Here is a 20,742-nt window from a genome sequence, read left to right as displayed (position 1 = left end):
AAAAAAAAAATAAAATGGAATTCAGGCCTATGTGATGATCTTTTTCATTTATATCCCCTTTCCCCTCTGTACTTTTTGAAGGAAGAGGTTTAGAGAGGGGAAGAGAAAGGGAAAGGGTCTGTTTTTCTGTAGGCAGTGGCCATTTGCTATACCCATGGAAGACCTTTCCCATTAAATTAATGCTTGAAATTTATCCAGATATATCACTCCATAAAACATTCCTACACAGTATTTTCAAAATTTTATTAGTAATAATCAGGGTTTGAAACTTACCCCTACAAAGTGATTTTAGCATCTTTAATGATTGCATACCAAAAAACTGGAGGCCAATGTCACAAGTCCACATCACCCTTGTACAGTACAACTAAGGCCAGTTGAGCCAAAGCAGTGTCTTTAAGGAGAACATTAAATAAAGCCATTCACTGCAGCGACACAAAGCCCAACACAGAAAGAGTCTGTCTCTTCAGGACAGTGTTTTGGTTTCTGCAAGGAAAGGTTCTAGTGGAAAAATTCCTTCCTAAACCTCTCAAGTTCTAACAGTCACTACAGCAAAGAGAAACTACATATGCCATTCTCTGTCAATCTGTGCAAAACATAAATAGTTCCACTTGTTCCACTCGTGTACAATCTCAGCTTTTATGCTCAGGACAGAACACAGCTTCTCTTTTATCTCTGAGTCAACAATGTGTGGTCCACAAGACAGAACTGCAAATATCTTAGTTTCAACACTGAATTTGATGTCTGAGCAGCTAGATCCACTTTTATTCTGCATAAAGTATTACTTGTACCTTCTGATTTTAGGTACTATATCAAAGCTAATATTCCCACACATCAATTTAATTTGTGAAAGTAAAGCCTGACAATTCCTAGATGCAAATAGAGAATGTTGGGCTAAAATTTTGCTATGAACTAGCAAAACCAGTCCCCATCTAAATAACCTATCACTAGTTCTTCCCATGTTATCATTTAATATATATAATCCAAACATAACATTTCAGTTTAGGTTACCCTGATGTTTTAATTTAATATCTTTGCAAACAAGACCTTGCTCTCAAATTCTGTCTATACTATTAAATAAGAAAGTCTCATGAAGGGTAAGGACAGATGATACAGAAAATTATATTTTCCTTCCATCTCATAGTTGCCTCTTCCACTACTGCTAGTCAGGAAGACATTGAGAATAAAGACAAGCACTTTTTTCATTCATGTACATAGCATGCACATGTAACTGTTTCCTCAATTTTTGATTGGTAGAGCAACAATTCAGTCATGTAAAATTTTCAAGTACTAGACTGCTTCTGATGAATTCCAGTTCAGAAGCCAAATTCACTCAGCTTCAGTCTATTACCTCCCGTGTGGCTGCACAGACATCAGCCACATGTCCAATTCCCTATCAGGATCTGTACAAGTAGGGTGTAGGAATGACCCTTGTTTGAAGCTAAGTGTCATTAATCTATTTTTCAGTACAGAGCAAGCCTTGATCACCAGTTTTAATCGTATTCCCATACACACTGAAAATTTCCTCTGAATAAATTGTGGGAGAGAGACAAGTTGTGTATTTGACAGTGATTTTAGTCATGGTAGTCTCCTTTCTTTTCTTCCAAATCCACAAATTAAAGGAGTTTTACTCTACTGCTGGTACTTCATTGTCGTACAAGAAGCGACATATTGGCCTTTCATTTTTCACCTTTTTTCTGCCTTGTGTTTTAGAGATAAAAGAGAAGATCATGCAATTCTAGGGACAGTCAAACTCTTGCAGCAGCTTGCTGGCAGATCTGACATTGATAATCATGTTTATTGTTGAATAGAAACTTGGAGCAACAAATTACAAGGCAGTCTATAAACATGAGCCAAAGATTTTGTGTTGTCTGTAAAACAGAATTAGTAAAGATCCCATGGACAGAAAGCTGACAGGTAAGGCTTTTGTCCTACCTTAATAGTAATGAATAATCAAAATATCCCCCATTCTAGAAAGAAAAACACTTTGAGTTGGAAGTAGGAAAGTTCAGTCAAAACCTATGGCTTGGACTATGAATAATAATATTCAATAAAACTCATGAGTGTATAATAAAGAATTAGTGGCTGAGTATGCATCTCCAAACAGTAATTTCCTTCATTTTATTTTATTAATTTTATTCAGTCAATGTGTTTGAGAGTCACAGGATGACACCAGCTGACTGGAAGAGGTGATTTGGGGAGTGAAGCCTAAGGATGTTTTAGTAGTAATGTAGTGAAGTTTTGCCTGATGCAGTTTGTTCTGAGAATGCATTTGCACTCATCTACAGAACATTTTCCTTTCAAGCACCATACTGCCCAGGTACAAGGCTGAATAAATGACAAACTGCTCAAAACTGTGCATTTTCTTCAAACTGGTAGGAGGGTTTCTTTCCAATCTGACCTCTTTAAAAAAGAAAGAAAGCAAACAACTTTGAAAATTTACCATGTCAGATGATGGTTCGGCATTTTTAGCCTCTGATATACCTATTTTCTAATTTTTTTAAAAAATCTGTTATGGGTACATCATACCAGTCATTTTTGCAATGTGGAGGTGTATACACTGCAGCAGGGTATATACAAGTGTTTGGGTTTCATTCTTCTCATACTGAACAATCTCTCTCAGAACCTTCCTGATTCTCTGCTCTCAGTGTCTCTTAACTGTGGTTTTGTCTTTGTGAGATAATTGCACACTTGGATAATCAAAGACTGACCAGCTTTCCCAGGATCACACAGGAAGCAGTGGAAAGGACATACAAATTCAAAAGTCCACCTTACCTACCGAGTCACCACTCGTTTACAGAATCAAATCCTTTATTTCCATCTCATCTGCACTTCCTTCTTCAATTCTGCCTTGTAAGCCTTGGAAGGGCTTCTCATTTATCCACATGGTAAAAACCTCTTCCTTATTTCAGATCTGTTTGGGCCTTATCTCATTGCCAAAAACATCTTCACAACTGTGAGCTTTTACTTAGGTCAATAATGAGGCTTCATTTTTCCCAGAGCCACAAAAGACTTTCTGCAAGAACACTAAAAATAAAGTAGCCACAAAGAGAGATGCTCTCTTGAGACCTGTCTTTGGTGGCAGCAACACAGTGTGAGCTTTTGATCCTCTACAAGACTTTTATTCACAGATCAGCTTGGCTTCATGTCAGCAATAATGGAAGTGATGTTATTTTCCATTTTCCAATAACACCTTTATGGCATTATGTTATTTTTCATTTTCAGGTAATACTTGCAGTAAGACATAAATCAAGCCAAAGCTGGGAGAGGACTTGATTGAAAGACAATTTCCCTAGCAGTGAGTGAGTGACCTTTCTTAAAAGTTCAGAAGCTGTGCTGGAAACCATTCATTCATTTTATCAAATAACAAATAGGTACATTCAACTTTGACTTGTTGCCAGCACCTCGGTTCCTCACATTCAGTTTCGGTATCATGCACAGAATAACTAAAATAATTGATTACAACTATTCTCTAAAAGTGGTCCAAAATCAACCCCCTATTTTGATGTCAGGATCTGAATATTAAAAATAACTTCTCAACTTCTCTCTGCACCCTGGTTTATTAATGACTAGCAGTAAGAGATTGAAACATCCAAGAGTTTCCACAATAGGTGAAACTGCTCTCTCAAGTCTATATAGTGGATGCAGGCAGACTCTGTAATTTCATCTTCTCTACCAATTTATTGAAGCCTATAGGGATATAACCCTTACAGAACTTTGACCTTTTATGAAGGAAGGCAGAACAGGAAATGCCAATGTATCTGAGCTAAACAAAGGCAGCCTTAGATGCACAATAGGCAGAATTCCATTGTTCCCTTCCTCTTCCTTTACCCTTTCTGTTCATTTCATCCTGTACAAATAGATTTAGGTCATCTCTTTCTTTAATTAAAGATAAGTCACTGGTTCTATACCTCAAGGACAAATACCATTAATTATGTTTCATTCTGCTTGTCTAATGCATTTGGCTGTATTTTTGCTTATACCCATTTGTTGAATGATCTTTCTTTTTTTTTTTAAGAGTGCAAGCTTTAAGTAGATTATGTCTTTTCTGTCAATATTACCCAAGACCCATAAAAATTTGGGTTTTTGTTACAAATAAAAGTTCATTTTCCAATTAAAAAAAAATAAATAGAGATAACTTGGAGCAGTACTCACGGCATTTTTTAAAGTAAAATTTTCAGTTATTTATGTAAAATTGCTTTAAGCATAGTGATACTGGAGGTTTTCAAGATGTAATTGGACAGGGTGCTAGATAATCTCATGTAGGCTCCCCTTGCCTACATGACGCTGGACCAGATAAACTTTTGAGGTTCCTTCCAATATTGCTCGATTCTTCACCACTTCCTCCTTCACCTTTCAAAAGCAGAAGCTTCTCCAGTAAACATTCTTTCCATTTCAATCCTCAAAACCATATTTTTGAAGTGAAAATGAGAAAGAGAAGAACTCAAAATACAATGTTCAGTGGTGCCAAAAGCTTGTAACAAAGGCAGATTTCCAGCTGAAACCAGTTTTAATCAGCATAGTTGATGCCAAGCTTTTGAGATGGTCAAAATTCTTGAATGACCAATGCAATGACTGTAAATACACACTGAACCCCAAATTTGGTCCCTAATCTTAATTAATCCCTAATAAAATGCTGTGCAAAAAATAGTATTTTTTATGGGCCATGTAAGGATCATGAAGGTCACTGTCATGGAGTACAGTGCAGCTCACAGCATCCATTCCAGAGCTCCTTAACTCTTAAACTACATTGTAGATAAGATAATACATTTTCCATTCAAAAAAGTTGAGACAGTGTTCCTGAAATTTTCATTAAAAATACTTCATAAACTTTATGGCAATTTTTCTAAATAAAGTATTCATATGAGGTTTTGTGGGATTTACTTAACACCAGTAATTACAAATCTGTGAATCCTAGTGCAAACCTATTCCCAGGCATGGACTGTATTTATATTTGGTGGCACAATATTCAGGCTTAGGTATCTAAAGTTAGAATTCCAAATCCATGCACAAAGGAATAAAAGAAGAACATACTGATTTTAGACTGTACTTGCTCTAAGCAATGAGCAGAACAGATAAGTGTAAAAATACAGGTGGGGAGGTGGGGGAGAGAGGAATAGAAATCACAAAAAATGGAAGTTATGTTATTTCAGGAAAATCAGCAGCATAGAATTGATGGATGCTGGTTAGGTAAAAGAAGCAGCTACTGAGGAATACTTTCTGCATTGAACTCAGGCAAAAAAAAATTGGTTGAACCATTATATTTCATTGAAGCTAAGTAAAACCAGAGAGGTAAAAATAAAATAGAAACAGCCCCAAAACACAATGCGACTGTGACCCTTGAGTGGATGAAGAGCTCACTGGATTATTCCCGGTGCAGACATAATGGAAAGAGGTGCAAAAGCATATTTCAGTGAAATAAAAGAGCAGTAATAGCAAGGCTGTTATCTTAGCTGAGTTTAAACAGCTGAAAATTAGATAAGAAACCGAAATGTGACAGAATTGAGCTCATGAAGTTTTTTGATAAATGGTTATGAGAAATATACCTGTCCTGGTAGACAGACCCAGGTTGGTGAACAGTATGAAGCAACATTCCTAGGCAGTGAAACACAATTATCTAAACCATTACAATGACATTGTAGCCTGACACAGCTTTAACTCAAGATATTTAGTCCTTGCCTAAATCCCAGGCACAGAATCAATATAGACAAATCAACATCCCAAGGTATAATCTACAAATAACTTTTTTATTTTGAAGACTAAAAGAGATCAAGTGTATGGACAAAGTTATTTTGTGACAGTCAGCCTCAGTGCTGGAGATGTTAATTTATTGGTATAAAGATATAGTTCAACTTTCAAGAGTGGAACCTGCAGACCTGATCCCAACTTGGACATGAAAATTGTTGAGCTGCAGTGGTCCTGAAGAAATTTCAAAAGAACAATCTGCTTTGGCTATGTAAGAGGGCTGTCAGCTGTTTTATGCTAATATTGTATAATGCACTTTTACTATGAGCTGGAAACATATCTCTGCAATTAGTTCAGTGAATTGAGTATTCCAAAATAGAAGTATTAGTAGCAAAAACACAGTGATTAAACCATGTCTAACATGGGAGAGAAACAGTTTGGCCTCAAAAATGCTCCCTGAGGAACAGAACACTGAGGAACAGAACACTTTGCTTCATAAAAAGGTGTGATGAGCACAGAGGTGGAGGTACACTGCATTGTACTGTTCAATGTTTTTTCTGGGAAGCTACTGGGTAAACCATCTCAGGCAGTGGAACAGGCATAAATGTCAAAAGGAATGATGCACAGCTAGCTGCTAACTCATGGAAGCAGCTAAAACTACTCACTGATAAAGTTACACCTCTTCTTTCTTTCAACCAAGGTGCATATTTACACCATGCTGAGCACAGTGATGACATGAAAGCAATTAAAGAGACTCCACACTATTTTATAAACTGTAATACACCTCTTTTTTTTTACCCAGAGATAATTTCATCCATCATTGACTGTAGGCACCTTGGGAAAGTCTATAGGAACTGCTGCTAAGCACAGTAGTGTATCAGAAGTTATAGCTAAACAGCAGACAAAAGTAAGCTTCTTCTTAGCCTGCAATTAAAGAGAAGGCCTTATGAACAGAAAATTAAATTTCTGCAGCTGCAGTTTGTCAGTAGTTCTAGTCTAAACAATTTTTGGTCAGAGGAAAACAGGAGCCTGTCTTCCTTACATGATCTATTACATGCATTAAATCTAGTACATTGCTCTGATAAATAGCACTTTAGCTTTTATAACTAGTATTTCTGTCTGTACTTTTACCTACATAAAAATGCATTAACTAGATTTCCTGTGTTCTGCATTTATTTATCCTGCATTAGACAGGTAACTGTAAATGCATTATTACCACAATCCAATCACAGCAAATATTATGGAGCGTTTGGGAAAATATTTCACCTCCTCATTTGCAGCAATTGACTTGATAAAGTACCTCATCTGCAGCCCTTGTATTTTATTGTAAAATTATTAGCTTGATTGGTTACTAGGATATAGGGTCTGAACATCTTCAACTGGAGAAAATTGCTACAGGAAGGAAGGTGCTTTGCCTTCTTCTGAGGCAGCCTAATTTGATGTATTACAGGATTTTATGTGAGATATATATTCCATTCATATGGGAAGTGCAACTTTCCAAACATTTCCCTGTGAGGGCTGTGTCTTTGAAAAGGATGACCTGCCAGAGCTGACGGTGTCACTCAGAGCCTTACAGAGCAGAACTCAGATCCACCAGGCTTCAGGCATTCAGCAACGTTTTGCTTGTTCCTTGTCTCTGAACACTCATCAAACCAGGAGCATTGTTGACATCTGGAAAATAAGGTAACAGATTATATCAGAAAACTACTGGTGGAGTCAGATATGCACCCAGAGGGATCTGGGATGGTCACTGTGGCCCAGGAGCTGGCGGATAACCAACCCCTCCTCCAAGGCTGAAAAGGCAAAGACCAAAGACATTGTTAAACCAAGGAGTGCCACTGCCCCTGAGAAAACCATTGATGCCTCAGGTCAGCAAACACAATCAGGAGACAGCAGTCATCTAATTCTGTGTATTAGCTGGTCTCAAAAAAAAAAATTAAAATTACAGTGCTGGAGGCTTGGGTACTACCACACTGAAACATCAGGGGTTTTATTGAATTTTAAATGGCAGTAGCATTGAGCACTTATGAAAATTATCATCTTCTAATATCATAAAACTATCTGAAATACTCAAATTTGCATCCATGTCTGCAAAATGTCTTCATCAAAATTGCCTGAAAACATCAGCATTTCTATATGGTAAGTATGCAAGACTGCAAGACAATGAGAATTTATCCATTTTCTGAATTCAATATTTTCATTAATCTTCCTGATTTGCGTCACACAAATTTATGCCCCACGTATGATAATCTCTCTAAGCAATTCCTTCTACCTGCTGGATTGCCTTTCTTAGCCTGTGGTCTCTCTGTTACTTAAGGCAAGTTTCACTCTTTTGAAAATAGTTCACTTGCAACAGACAGCGTTTCTGTTTGTTCAAGGGTTTGATAGTCCTCTTTATTACTGTTTACCACAAGATTTTTATATGTCATATAACATGCTTGGCTTTTCCTGGGAGCTCTGAAGTGGCTGTTCTGGACTTTGTAGGCATATTTCTATTCCTCAGTTTTTCTCCTTTTCTCTTTTTGAAGGTCAAGAATCACAAAATATTCTGCAAGAATAAAAGGCCCCAAAGGTGCACAACTCACAAATTCCACGTAAAATATAATTTTGTCCAACTTTATGACAATAAAGACAGACAATTCATTTCAGTTTTCCTAGTAGGAATGTGGGTAGAGGCTATTAGCTCTCAAAATCCTGGAGCAATACACAGTATCAAAGTAAAAACCTGACTTCTGCCATAAACAAACTTTCTCCTCTAAGAAACACTTTGATTCACAAGTCTATTGAGCAAAATCAACATGAATACTCGAAAACAATCCTTATGATTTGCAAGAGGGAAGGTAAGAGAAAACACATACAGAAAAAAAACCCGAGGTAATGCAATAATGAGAGTCTCTGTTTTGATGGTCCACTATCTACCCCTGCAACCCTTCATCACCACCTGAGTACTTTTGCCAGGCTGGTTGTGAATTACTATTCTGTATCATTTAATGCAGCCTACCTCATTATAGTCCTCTTGACAGCACAGAAGAGATGATCTGACAGAGTAAGCCCCCAGAAATAAAAGATATTTTAGCAGAAGAGAGCTTCTTTAAACAATATGTTTCTGAAGGGAAATTCATCCAGGACAAGAGCAGCAACAAAGTAATTCTTCAACAGTTAAGACATGAAATGCAAACTATTGTGTAAAGCACAACTTAGCCAAATTCCGTATGGAAGACTGAAACGCAGCACTACGGGCAGATTTGTAATAAGGCATCAGGGCCATTTAACAGTGTTCTTATGTAACCATCCCAAATGGGATATCTGTCAGTTAAATGGGAGTCTGTCAGTCTAATGACAAACTTGAATTTTTGGGATGATTAAAAATTGAAAATTAATCCAAACATAACCATTTGGATGATGAAATTTTGAGCCTGCTCATTGCCAGAAACTTATTAAAAGTTTATTTAATGTATCTCTAGTATCTATGCATCTATAGAAGATCACATAGAACTTGCATTTTTGAGTTTAATCATTGCTGCAGCAGATGTTATTATGTTTCCTCAGTAGAATCAAATAGGTCCAAGAGTGACCTGGTTTAGTCTAGATCAGCAATTTCCAACACATTAGGTCTGTCTGGAGCTGTTCATGTTTTTTGAGGGGTTATGCTGTTTACATCATGTCCTGAAACATTTTTAAACTGCAAATTGCAGTGTGAACAAACCTTCATTTGCAACCAATGAAAATTTGTTTTATGAGTCAGGCATGATGCAAATTAATTAATTAATTTAAAATAAATGTTGGATCTTTATTTTGGGGTTTCCTACTTTGGTTTCTTTGCAGTTGCAACATTAGCAGGTATTTTTACTAAAGCACAGCTTCCTCTTCTTATAAATTAAATCCAGCAATCATATGACTTCATGATCTGAAATCTAAATAAATATTTAGATTACTATTAATTTTAATATTTAAATTAGAAGACATTTTATAAGACTGAGAAATTTAAAAAATGGGCTGATTAACATGATAGGTGGCATAAACAGTCGAAAATGTATTTTCCCTCTAAGAATTACCTTAAGAATTGTAATTTAGCCAGTGAGGAATTGTGCTGCTCTTTGTTGGCAGAAGCAATCCATCAGTCCCTGGAAGAGAGACACTATGTCTCAGCAAAGAAAATATTCCACATTGTTACCTCCCTGCAACTGCCCTGCTCCACAGCAGAAGGGGACATCACGTCCCATTAGCAGTATGTTAGTGACACCTACCTAGAAACAAAATTTTCAGTTTTCAGAGCTGATGGGTATTGGATTGTCCTTGAGGTTAGGGTCACAGGGGGATCTTGGTGAGTTGGAAAGTTTTGTTTGTTCTTCATATTCCCGAATAAAGCAGGTTGTTCAAAGCAAGGCTCTAAAACAACAGCCGTATTAAGTTGTGGGATGACACACAACTCTAAAGCAATCAATATTTCCTCAGGCATTCAAGCAAGAAAAATTATTTTTGAAGTTGTCAATCAACTTCTTCATACCAAGAAGTGACATTATGTCTAAATCACAAGTAATCTTTCTTGCCTTTAATGCCTATAGTACTGCCTACTGTTTAATTTCCATTCATTTTTGCTAGAGATTAAGAAAAAACAATTAGAAAAATTGTACTGTGACAGTTCTAAGAATCAATTTTTTCTAGAAACCAGATATGTTTATGGTTTGGAAGGCCTGTTTTCTCACATTAGCTAGCATGATATAGGGCCATAATGACCCCTTTTCTACCTTGAAGGGTCTGAAAAAAATTCATTTTCAAGTGAGTCAAATTTAACAATGTACATCAAATATACTTAGCAAAAAGCTGTCTAAATAGAGATTAACAGACATATGCATTTTCACAAATAATTTTGGTATCTGGAATCGGATTTTTCTGTCTTGCCTTCCCTACATCTTCTTGAGGCAATTGTAGGAGAAATAACTAGAAAAGCAACATTGGCAGCATATTAGAAAAATGATGGTTCCAGATGGTATAAAGAATACTCTCCTGTTGAAAATCTATAAAGACTCAGAGCTACAGACAAAAAGAATGAGATATAAAAATATTTTATAAAATCCAAAAGCATTCTAGTCTAGTAGCTTTATCTGCAGAGTTAACAAAATACAGTTGAAATTTGAAGGTAGAGATTGTAACAGGTCATGTTCTTAGCATTGCTGACCCAAGGTGAAGTCCAAGTTGCTCCAAGATATATTGGTGTCAATATCTTCAACAGGATAATATTATATTCCCTACTTTTAATAATGTTCTCAGCTTGACACCATCAAATTATTATATGTTTCTTTTGACAAAAGTAAAGTTTGTATTTCTCAAAAGTCATTACAAATGACATTTGCATTGCCTCATTTTTACCCTTTATATTTTAATAATAAAAGGGACAGGTTTACTGGAACATAAAATCTAACCTACCAGTGTCCAGAACGACCATCTCCCAGGAAAAGAGTGGACTCTTCACCAACCCTGTCATTAATAACATTAATTTTCTGTGTGTGCTGTGGTTTCCACAGAGGTGTTTAGATGCTGACACAAATCTGAGGTGAGTGGAGGCTGTGGGAATCTTTGCGTGGGTGTGCAATAGCCAGGCTGCTGCGAGTGAGCGTGACTGATGTGCAGATAGCAGGCTGTGTGTGGAGAATGATAAACAACGGGGGGAAGATTAGTGCACACGTGAAAGGGAACTTGCTTTCCATTGCCTGACTTTGCAGCACACCCCCTCTTTCAAGGTTATCTCCTCTCTCCTCCCCCCATATTCGATTACACTTGACAGTGATGAGTGCTGCAGCCAGATGAGACATACTTATTTGCTGAACAATCCCAGAGGACTTTGAAAGACAGAACAATCCCCCAGCCAAGGAATGACTTAGGTCTCCAGGATACAAGTTAGGCATTTTTAATTTTTTTTTTTTTTTTTTTTAGAAACAGAGGTTCAAAGCAGCTGAGGTCGAACCCAGCAGACTGAGCAGATTGTAGACTGAGGTCAAACACAGCAAATATCCAGATTGTCAGTTTTAAGGGATGACTTTGAATTTATCCAAAAGTCCTGCTGCACCAAAATAAAACATTTGCAGACCAATCCTTCCTGGGACTTCTGTTTTCAGTGATCCACTGCAGTCACCAACCATACATGAGGTACCCCAAGGCTGGCCAAGAGACACAGGCAGACAGTACAGTGCAAACACAAAGCTCTGGCAGGCAGGGACTCAGAGGAGCCTTTGGGATCTCCTGGCCCTGGCTGCACCCTGGCAGTTTTCCTCCTTTGAGTTAGCAAAGGGACATCAATTCCCCCTTTCTCTCTTTCTTCCTGAGGCTGTGAAATTTTGCACAACTGTTGTGGGAGTGTCAGGGAAGGATTCTGAAGCCCATTCCCAAGCCCCTTCTGTTCTTTTGCGTCTTAGCATTTAAAAATATTCCCTGTAGAAAATGACTGGGAAGCTTATTTCTCAAAAAATCCTGCTTACATCATTCCATGAAGGGAGGATGAGCAAGACCAATTAAAGATGTTAAATTCATTATAATTGTTGGTCACTTTAATAAAAAACTCTATATTCAAGTGGCTGTTCCATTTTACTGTGTTCATGAATTTTTTCCCATGAAAACATTAATTACTTTGGAAATCAAAATATGTATACATGTATATATATTTATATGTGTATGTATACAGATACAACAGAGGGCAGGTTTAAATTAAATATTAGGAGGAAATTCTTTGCAGTGAGGGTTCTGGGAGACTGGAACAGGTTGCCCAGAGAAGTTGTGGGTGCCCCATACTTGGTAGTATTCAAGGCCAGGTTGAATGGAGTTCTGAGCAGCCTGGTCTAGTGTAAGGTCTCCCTGGCCATGGCAGGGGAGTTGGAAATAGATGATCTTTAAGATCCTTTCCACCCCAATCCATTTGGTGGTTCTGCAAAATTCAGTAAAATTTCTAAATTCTCAAGAATTTATTACACTCCATAGCAATTTGTTTCAGGGAAACTTACTGTCTTTATTTACATTTTATTTTGCGCTGGGCAGTTTTCCAGCTACTAACCTCTGGTGATTTTATATCTAGATTTGAAGTGATGAGGGTATTTATAACAAGGATTTAAAACATTATGCTGAAAGAAGGTGACACTAATAGACACTAAACTTTCCAAAGCTACTATTATTTTTCAAGTGTTGTGACTCTTCTAACATGTTTTACTTGAGTTCATTATAGATGATACAGCATTCTTCATAAACTCTTAGAAAAGTCTTGAAGTTTCCTGGCAGTATTTCTGTGCCAATGCCTGTTATTTATCCAGGTTGAACTGGAATGTACTGGAGGATCTAATCTTTGTTCTGTTTGGTGCAATAAAAATATTGTCCATATAAAGTTACCAAAAAACTGTTATACAATCAATGACCAACTGAGCAATGGGATCAATCTTGCCCCAGACTTTTACCTGGTGGTGCAGCAAATGTACAAATATCTGCTTCACTGGACTCTTTCTCTCACAGTTCTGACACATACCCTTCACATCGAATGAATTTTAAAATATTCAGTTCAAATCCCATAAAAGGGCAAGGCCAAAGACTTCAGTCACATTACTGCTGAAATTCAAAGTTCAGCCTTGACTGTACTTTCTTTCCCTACTGCTGCAGAGGTTATTGTTAGCAATAATTTTACTGAGAAAAGAAGAAGGTGGATTAAAAAAAAAAAAAAAAAAAAAAAAACTTAAAAAAAGAGAAAGAATGAGTGATTAAATAGCAGTGTTCTGCAAGATATACTTAGAATCAATCATTTTACTGTTTCCTCAAGTATGCTAGTGATCATAAATCCTGTATCTTTCCCCAAGCTCAGAGGTTGTGCCAGCCCTTCATTCTGAGAAACTTCATGTGTCCTGTACAGGACTTCACAGTAGGATTATGGATTCAGGATAAAGCTCTGCTCAAAGAGGGGCAGGAAGTCAAAGGAGATTTTTTTGGTACAGCACACCAGTGTGTGCAAAAAGAAAAGCAAGCCTTGAAAATAGAGAAATGGAAAAGGAGGTGGAAATAAAAGAAATTATTGGTAGCTCATGATAGACATTTTGTTTATTGAGTTCTTCTGCCTTGACTTACACTCATTTGGTAACCTTAACTGGAATTCCATTGGGCTAAATTGGAATTGAACCCTAACATCTGGAAAAATGTTTTTTAATCTTCAAGATTCATAGGCAAAAGAGATATGCACACACAGCTGTCAAGTATTTTGTCTCTCTAACCTCCCAGTTGTAGGTATGGCAATGGCTAAATCAAAATCTGCAAAAGAAGTTATGTTTTTTCTCATGTCATCTCACTGGAAAAAAGTTACATTTCTCATAAGAAATGCACTGGTCTTTCTCTTTTCCTAATACATGCAGGAACTGACATATAATGCACATTTGCATTTGGTTCAAACTCACCAGTCTGCTGGTAAGATATAATGGAGCTCGAGGGGAGGAATTTGTTAGTCAAAATATCTTATCATGGAAAAGCTGTTCCAGAATTCTGCAATGGCCTTGCTGCTCTGGGAAAAAAACAAAACAAAACAAAACAACAAAACCAACAAATTAAACCATACAAACAGCCCCATCCCCCCATAAACACCACAAAAACGTACAGAAGAGAAGCCAAACATTTTCCATGTCACCACTGGTTAAAACAAACGGGAACAGCAGCAGGGATGCTGTTACAAGATGCTGTGTTTACAGGAGCCACTCTGCTACTGAAGAAACAAAAAGTCATGGGCTACAAACCTCTGCTCTATATCTGCACCTTGCAACTGTTAGAAGCAATGAGTGATAGATTCCAGAGCCTGCTTTTGAGTTTTGAATTCAGTGTCAGTCCAGAGGCATTAATCATTGCCTTTCAAGAAGCAGGGCCTGTTTTTTCTGGTGAGAGGAAGATTCTATGGTTAAGTTTGCCTGGGATGCTGTGAAGTTCTGCCTCCTTGAACAACCAAGTTCTTGCACATTGTACAGTAATCAAAACTTTGTGGGAACAATAACCCCAAATCTCCTGAGAGCTGATAAGTTGTAAGGAGGAGCTTCTGAGCAAGCCCACTCTGGCTGGGATGCAGGTAGGAACTCAAAAGCAGCACTTCAATAACTTGATGTAGCCAGTTATCCTTCCCTCTTCCCCGACACTTCTTTCTTCAAGTCAAGGCATGGGGTATGGCTGAACATTGTCCATCTCCCCACCTCAGGCTGGCCAGGTAATGCTGCAGAGTAGGGGAAATATCACAGCTCACCTCTGTCTCCACATCAGAGATGAAAGAACCAGGATCTGGGCAAATCAAATCAACCAAAACCTGACTACGCAGAGGAATTTCCAACTGACAAATAGATCAGAGACCTCTCTCTGTCCTAAAGTGTTCTTGGGCAAAAGACAAAATATGTTCCAAAATGCAGGGCTAAATTTATATATGCATTGCAATACTGCAGATATAATAGGCTTTTGGACCATGATATACAATTTTGTGTTGGTCTTTCCAGACAGAATCGTAATACTTTAAATGTTGATATAACTAAAATATAAAAATGGTGAGTTGTTCTACATATTAAGTATACAGATACATGTGGATAATTTTATAACCATAATTGCCTCTCCTCATAATTGCAGTGGTTTGACATCAATGAAACTCCAAAACTGTGTGTGGTTTTATGTAGTAAATATATAGATACATATGGATGATTTTATAACCATAATTGTGTCTTTATAATTGCGTTGGTTTGTGTACACACACAAAAAATGCGATGCTTAATAGTCTTTCTCCCAAAGTACCAAGGGCAAAACAAAATACATAGTTTTTCACATTTGTGAGATCCCTTTGGGGACATTCCTACACTCTTTTCTTAGGGCTGGAGCTCTAGACATAGCATCCAAGCACCAGGACAGTAGCAGTACTGCAGATTGACTGTAATCAGAGCCTTGTCCCCCTTAAAGAGAATTCAGTGGGTGTTCCAAATAGGAAAGATTTTTGGCTTAACTCAGTTTTATACCTATATTCACAAACAGTGCTGCCTCAATCGCTTTCAGTCTCAAGTGTGCATGACTAACTGGTAATTTCCTGCATTTGTGACATTCCATGATCTTGCTTGATGCTGCCAAAGTTTGCGACTACACAGAAAAGCAGTGGCAGGTTGAAAGTGAATGACCCCCGGTAAGTTATTTTGAAATTGCCAGACTTTGCTCTGCAAGTTTAGTCTCTCATAGCAACGTGGGCAGCATATCATTCTGTGCTGGCTTCATTAAAAGAAAACGATTCCATCTTTCAGTTAAAAAAAAAAAAAAAAAAGAAAAGCTGTAACTGTTGAAGCAGCATGCACCTAATAAGCTACTTCTAAATCTGGCTCCATCATTTCAGTCTGTGGACTAGCAGAACACAGCTTGCAGAATCCTTCTCAAGTAAGTATTGCTTTCTCTTTACTGCATGTTTTCATTTTTTTATTTAAAATTTATAACAGGTAGTAAAGAAGTCTTCAGCACTGAATTAGTGGTGCTGCAATATGACAACTGTATGCCTGCTTTAAACAGGAATTAAAAGATCCTGTTGTTTCATTTGGCAGACATTACTGTCTTTAAAAGGAAATAGTTAATACATTAAGGTCCAAGACAGCAAATTATATGGATGGAGCTTCCTAAATCTGCAGTGCTGGAAAGCTAATGAAAGGATCTATAATTGACTGTCATGATAGGAATTTTTAAAATGAGTTATGTATCTTTTGTTTGCATAATGCACATCATGGAACATGTCTATTTGATCTCATCAAAACTGGAATATGTATTCGGAATATGCTACTGGCCATTAAGTATGAAATTATCAAAAAATTTTGTATCTTCAAGAAGGGAAAAATTTCAGGCAATGGCATTAATATTAATAAAGCTAATATGTACACATTAAACCTAGCTCAGATTTGTATTAAATGATGAAGGAAAATACATGTAATGCATGACTTTGTCTAATTATATAAAGTATTAGTCAAACATTGATAAACCCTACAGAATATAAATGAAATAATTGTTTGTATGAGAAACAACAGAAATGCATAACATTTGCCAAAACAAGCAGCACATACTGTAGCATGCTTTCTGCAAGAGTATCTAAACAGCTCTGATGGACGTGTCTCTTTAAGATAATGAATGAGGTGGGACTACAGCCGTGGAAGGAAAATAAATAACAATATTTTGCTTCGTGTTTAGATTGCAGCTGTTGTAATAGAAAAGAACAGGCAATGCACAGGGCTACTTTTACATTTGGTGTGCAAACACACATATCCAGATACAAATAGACCTTTTTTTTTTCTTATTTAGTCATACCTGCTTATCACCAGTTCCTGTGACATGCAACTTGGATTGCAAACATGCAGGTTTGCAGCCCTCAGAAAAAATATGTGATAGCTGCATCTGAGGCAGCACCAGAACTAAAATTCTGAAAACATTTAGCACAAGCATATCCTATACCTCCAAGTAATATTATTTGTCATAGCTTTTTATGAAGGGAAAATTCTGCTGCAAAAAAATTCACACTGTTTAGTTAACTTCTGCAGAAAACTACATAAATACTTCCCTCCTGCTCGAGTTATCCATCCTCCAACAACCCATGGTAACAACAGTCAAGAAATTAGCATTTATTTCTCTCAGTTATTTTCAAATTACTCATAACAATAAATTTTAAAACATACTTCCAGCCCAACTCATTAATATGCAGGCAAGCTTTTTTTAACCAAACTTTTTCAGGACATATTGAAGCACGAAACTGGAATAATCATTTCCTTATTTACTGTGTAATAGATAAAGAAGGGTTTTTGGCAGTTTATGTATATGCAGGGATAAAGAATGGAAACCAAGATAACAAAATTGCTGTGTTCCAGGTATGGTGAACAATAATATATCCTTCCTTTTACAAACAAAGTTAAGCTTCCCAAGGGCCAGCTCTGAAGAGCCTAATAAATTAGAAGTCAATAATGGAGAAGTTTAATCTGACGTTTCACAGCCCTTCCCAAAATCTCAGCAAAACACAGCATAGTAATAAGAAGACCAGTAAATAGTGATATTTATGGTACCATCCCCACAAGACTAAAGGAGACATCAGTGAGCAGAAATGCCACTAACAAGCTTAGACCCCTTCCACAGCTGTTGCACTTTATCAGCTAGAGGAAACAATCTTTGATAACAATTTCTGAGACGGACTAGGAGGGTGAGGAAGAAGAGACAGAGAACTGCCTTTGGATGGCCTTCAAAGGGAAATGGTGACTTCATGATTGAGGGGATTGCCCAAGTAAAAAGGCTTATTCCTTCCTTAAACTTTGTCATTTCCTAATCCTGCAAAGGAATGATCCTATAAAATCCCACAAACCCAGTAGAGGTCTATTGCTCTTACAAAGTCCCCCCTGTGTAGGGGGGGCAGGATTTGACCCACTACAAAGAACTGTGAATTTTTGTATTATGCTTCGGAAAAACTTCGTCTGACATATAATTCACTAATTTGGATAACCTCATTGGACAGGGGAAAAAAAAGAGAGAGAGAATATAGCAACAGCTTATTCCTTTGTGGTTTATGCATTTAACAAAGACTTACTTCTAGTCTTAAACTCTTCCCTGTGTTTAACATTTAATTAGTAGAATTGCATATTCCTGCAGATATAAAAGAAAGATGAAAAGAAAAACAATGCTGTATTGAAAGGTCTCTTCAAAATCCTTGAAGCATCAATGGGAAGGACTTTGGGTAGCCCTAGCTCACCACTAATGTGATATAAGATCAGAAAGGGACATTATATGACTTCAGAGAGTGCAAAGCCTTGCAGATGTGGCATCCAGCATGAATTTAGGAATGGATTAAAGTAAAATAAACTGGTATATAAAATATAATTATTTTTAAAACATAACATAATTAATGAGAGATGTGGGAAATATTTTCATTCCACTTGAAGATAAAGACAGTGTATTTTTCTCCTAAGCCTGATTTTGCATGAGAAACTAATTCCATTCCTCCTCTCATTCTTCCTCTTTACTGTCTTAAATTTTTTCATGCTCTTTTCCCCTCTTCTTAATGATGGTAATGATCATAATAATAATGATGATGATTACTATAATAGTAATTATTATGATTATTATTGGGAAAAAAAAGAGAGAAAAGAGAGAGGAAAATGAGAAAAATGGTATACTTAATTTGGAAAGCCACATGACACAGCCAGACTAACTCAAAGGACATGTTTAAAGACTAGACACAAAGGATTTGCCATTTTCCTAAAAGTACACATTTTCAAGGAGCAGTGGAAGAAACTAAGACTCCTCATCTGTGTATTCTCAGAAGGATCAATTGTTTTACTGTCTTTTCACCAAGCACCCACAAAGTGAACTGGAGACACAGAATCAAATGCTAGTGTAATGCAGATGACCTACAGCTCTGCCCATCCTACAGCACGGCTGCAAAAACGGTACAGCGTGTGAAGAGGAGCTCATGGAGCAGCTGGCTAAGGCAGAAACTGAGCAAGAAAAAGATGATGTTGGCAGAGGATAGAGAGCATTTTGAGGACTCATTCACAGTCAAGGTACGCAGCCGCGGTTGGTCACTTAAACACAAATCTGATAAAGAAATTGTTATTCACAGATGCTATTGACTTCTGTTAGCTAGGAAGTTCTATCTCTCTTGGATGGGGACAAAAATTTCTCAGGCAGGTAGTACCACAAGATTTTAGTGCTAAGAAGTTCCAACATGAAGGAAAAGCTATAGTGTTTATGCTCTGAAGCTTGGCCTAACTAATCTCTTCCTCACAGTGTAGATCAGCCTCATATCATTTTGTATTCCTCTCTTCCAAGCAGTCCATTGTCTGGACTGTGGATGAATAAAAAAATCACTTAAAACACTTGGAAAAAAATACAGTCTGCAGTTTCATTTTTCTGTCTTTTCTCAGCAAGAGTAAAATTTCTCTTCATGGGAGAGAAAAAGTCCCTTGGTAATTAAGGCAAGCCAAATGTCATTATCTGTTGCCTTATATATATATCTTTGAAAAACTTTAAAGATATGCACAGTAACGTGCCTACAGTGCCATTCTATACTGCTAGGGAGCAGACAACACAACAGCCAGCATCTTACAACTGATACAAATTTGGCTGCTTGCACAGTAATGGAAGGTGCTCTGACAGGATGATATTGAGGGCAGTAAGGGCCTGTGTCCAATGGAATGTTGTGCTGGAATTGGAAAAAAACCCAGTATATGAAAACATTTTGTGCTTGCATTTTTGTCTTTAATCTTTCATTTATTTTTAAAGCTATAAATATAGCTTGCATTTTTAATTGGGTGTCTGTCTCTAATTTTACTGCAGCTGTAGCATTTGCCAGAGAGCAGTGGCTCTGTTTTCAGGGTGGTGCAGGATTTATACCAAAAACCATCTCTTCTCTAATGCTCAGCACTTCTTACAGGCCTATCACACCTCTGTCTAGTATACAGCTATAAATTAAATGAATCAGACTTATGGGTGTTGACAAGAAAGATGACACAGCAATTTGTTGCCTTTACTTTATCACCCTGTAGCTGTAAAACAGATAAATGTTTTACTCATCATGGTGGAGAGGTTGATTAATGAGAATTTACAGCAATTTGGATCCATTATATATTTAGATTTAGATTCAAGGCTGAATGCAGACACTGTCCACCATGCAGATTCCTGCATAGAAACATAAGTCTCTGTTCTTTAGGACACCACAGTAGCTTTTCACCTCATTTTCATGCCAACAAAACTGACCATTCCTTAAGAATCCACACTGATTTAATGGTGGCAGTACTGTTTGTCATGTTACAAATCTACCAACAACTTATGGAGAAACGACAAACCCATTTTAACTTGTCCCCATTAGCAGTCATGCATTAAAATAAAAGAACTGAATTTTCATTCTACAGGTCCTGAAGACAGCTGGATCTTATAGATTTAGAGCAAATGTCTGCTTAAATTCTCCTTAGGGCTCAAGCAGAATCTAGTGAGATAAAACCAATACATACAACACTGACTACATCTCCACTCTATTATAAATTTTTTGTTCCAAAGGGAAACAGAAATATT

This window comes from Prinia subflava, chromosome 5 (assembly GCF_021018805.1).
Source record: "Prinia subflava isolate CZ2003 ecotype Zambia chromosome 5, Cam_Psub_1.2, whole genome shotgun sequence".
Taxonomy (NCBI): domain Eukaryota; kingdom Metazoa; phylum Chordata; class Aves; order Passeriformes; family Cisticolidae; genus Prinia; species Prinia subflava.
The sequence above is the reverse complement of the archived record's forward strand: the minus strand, read 5'-3'. Positions refer to the sequence as shown.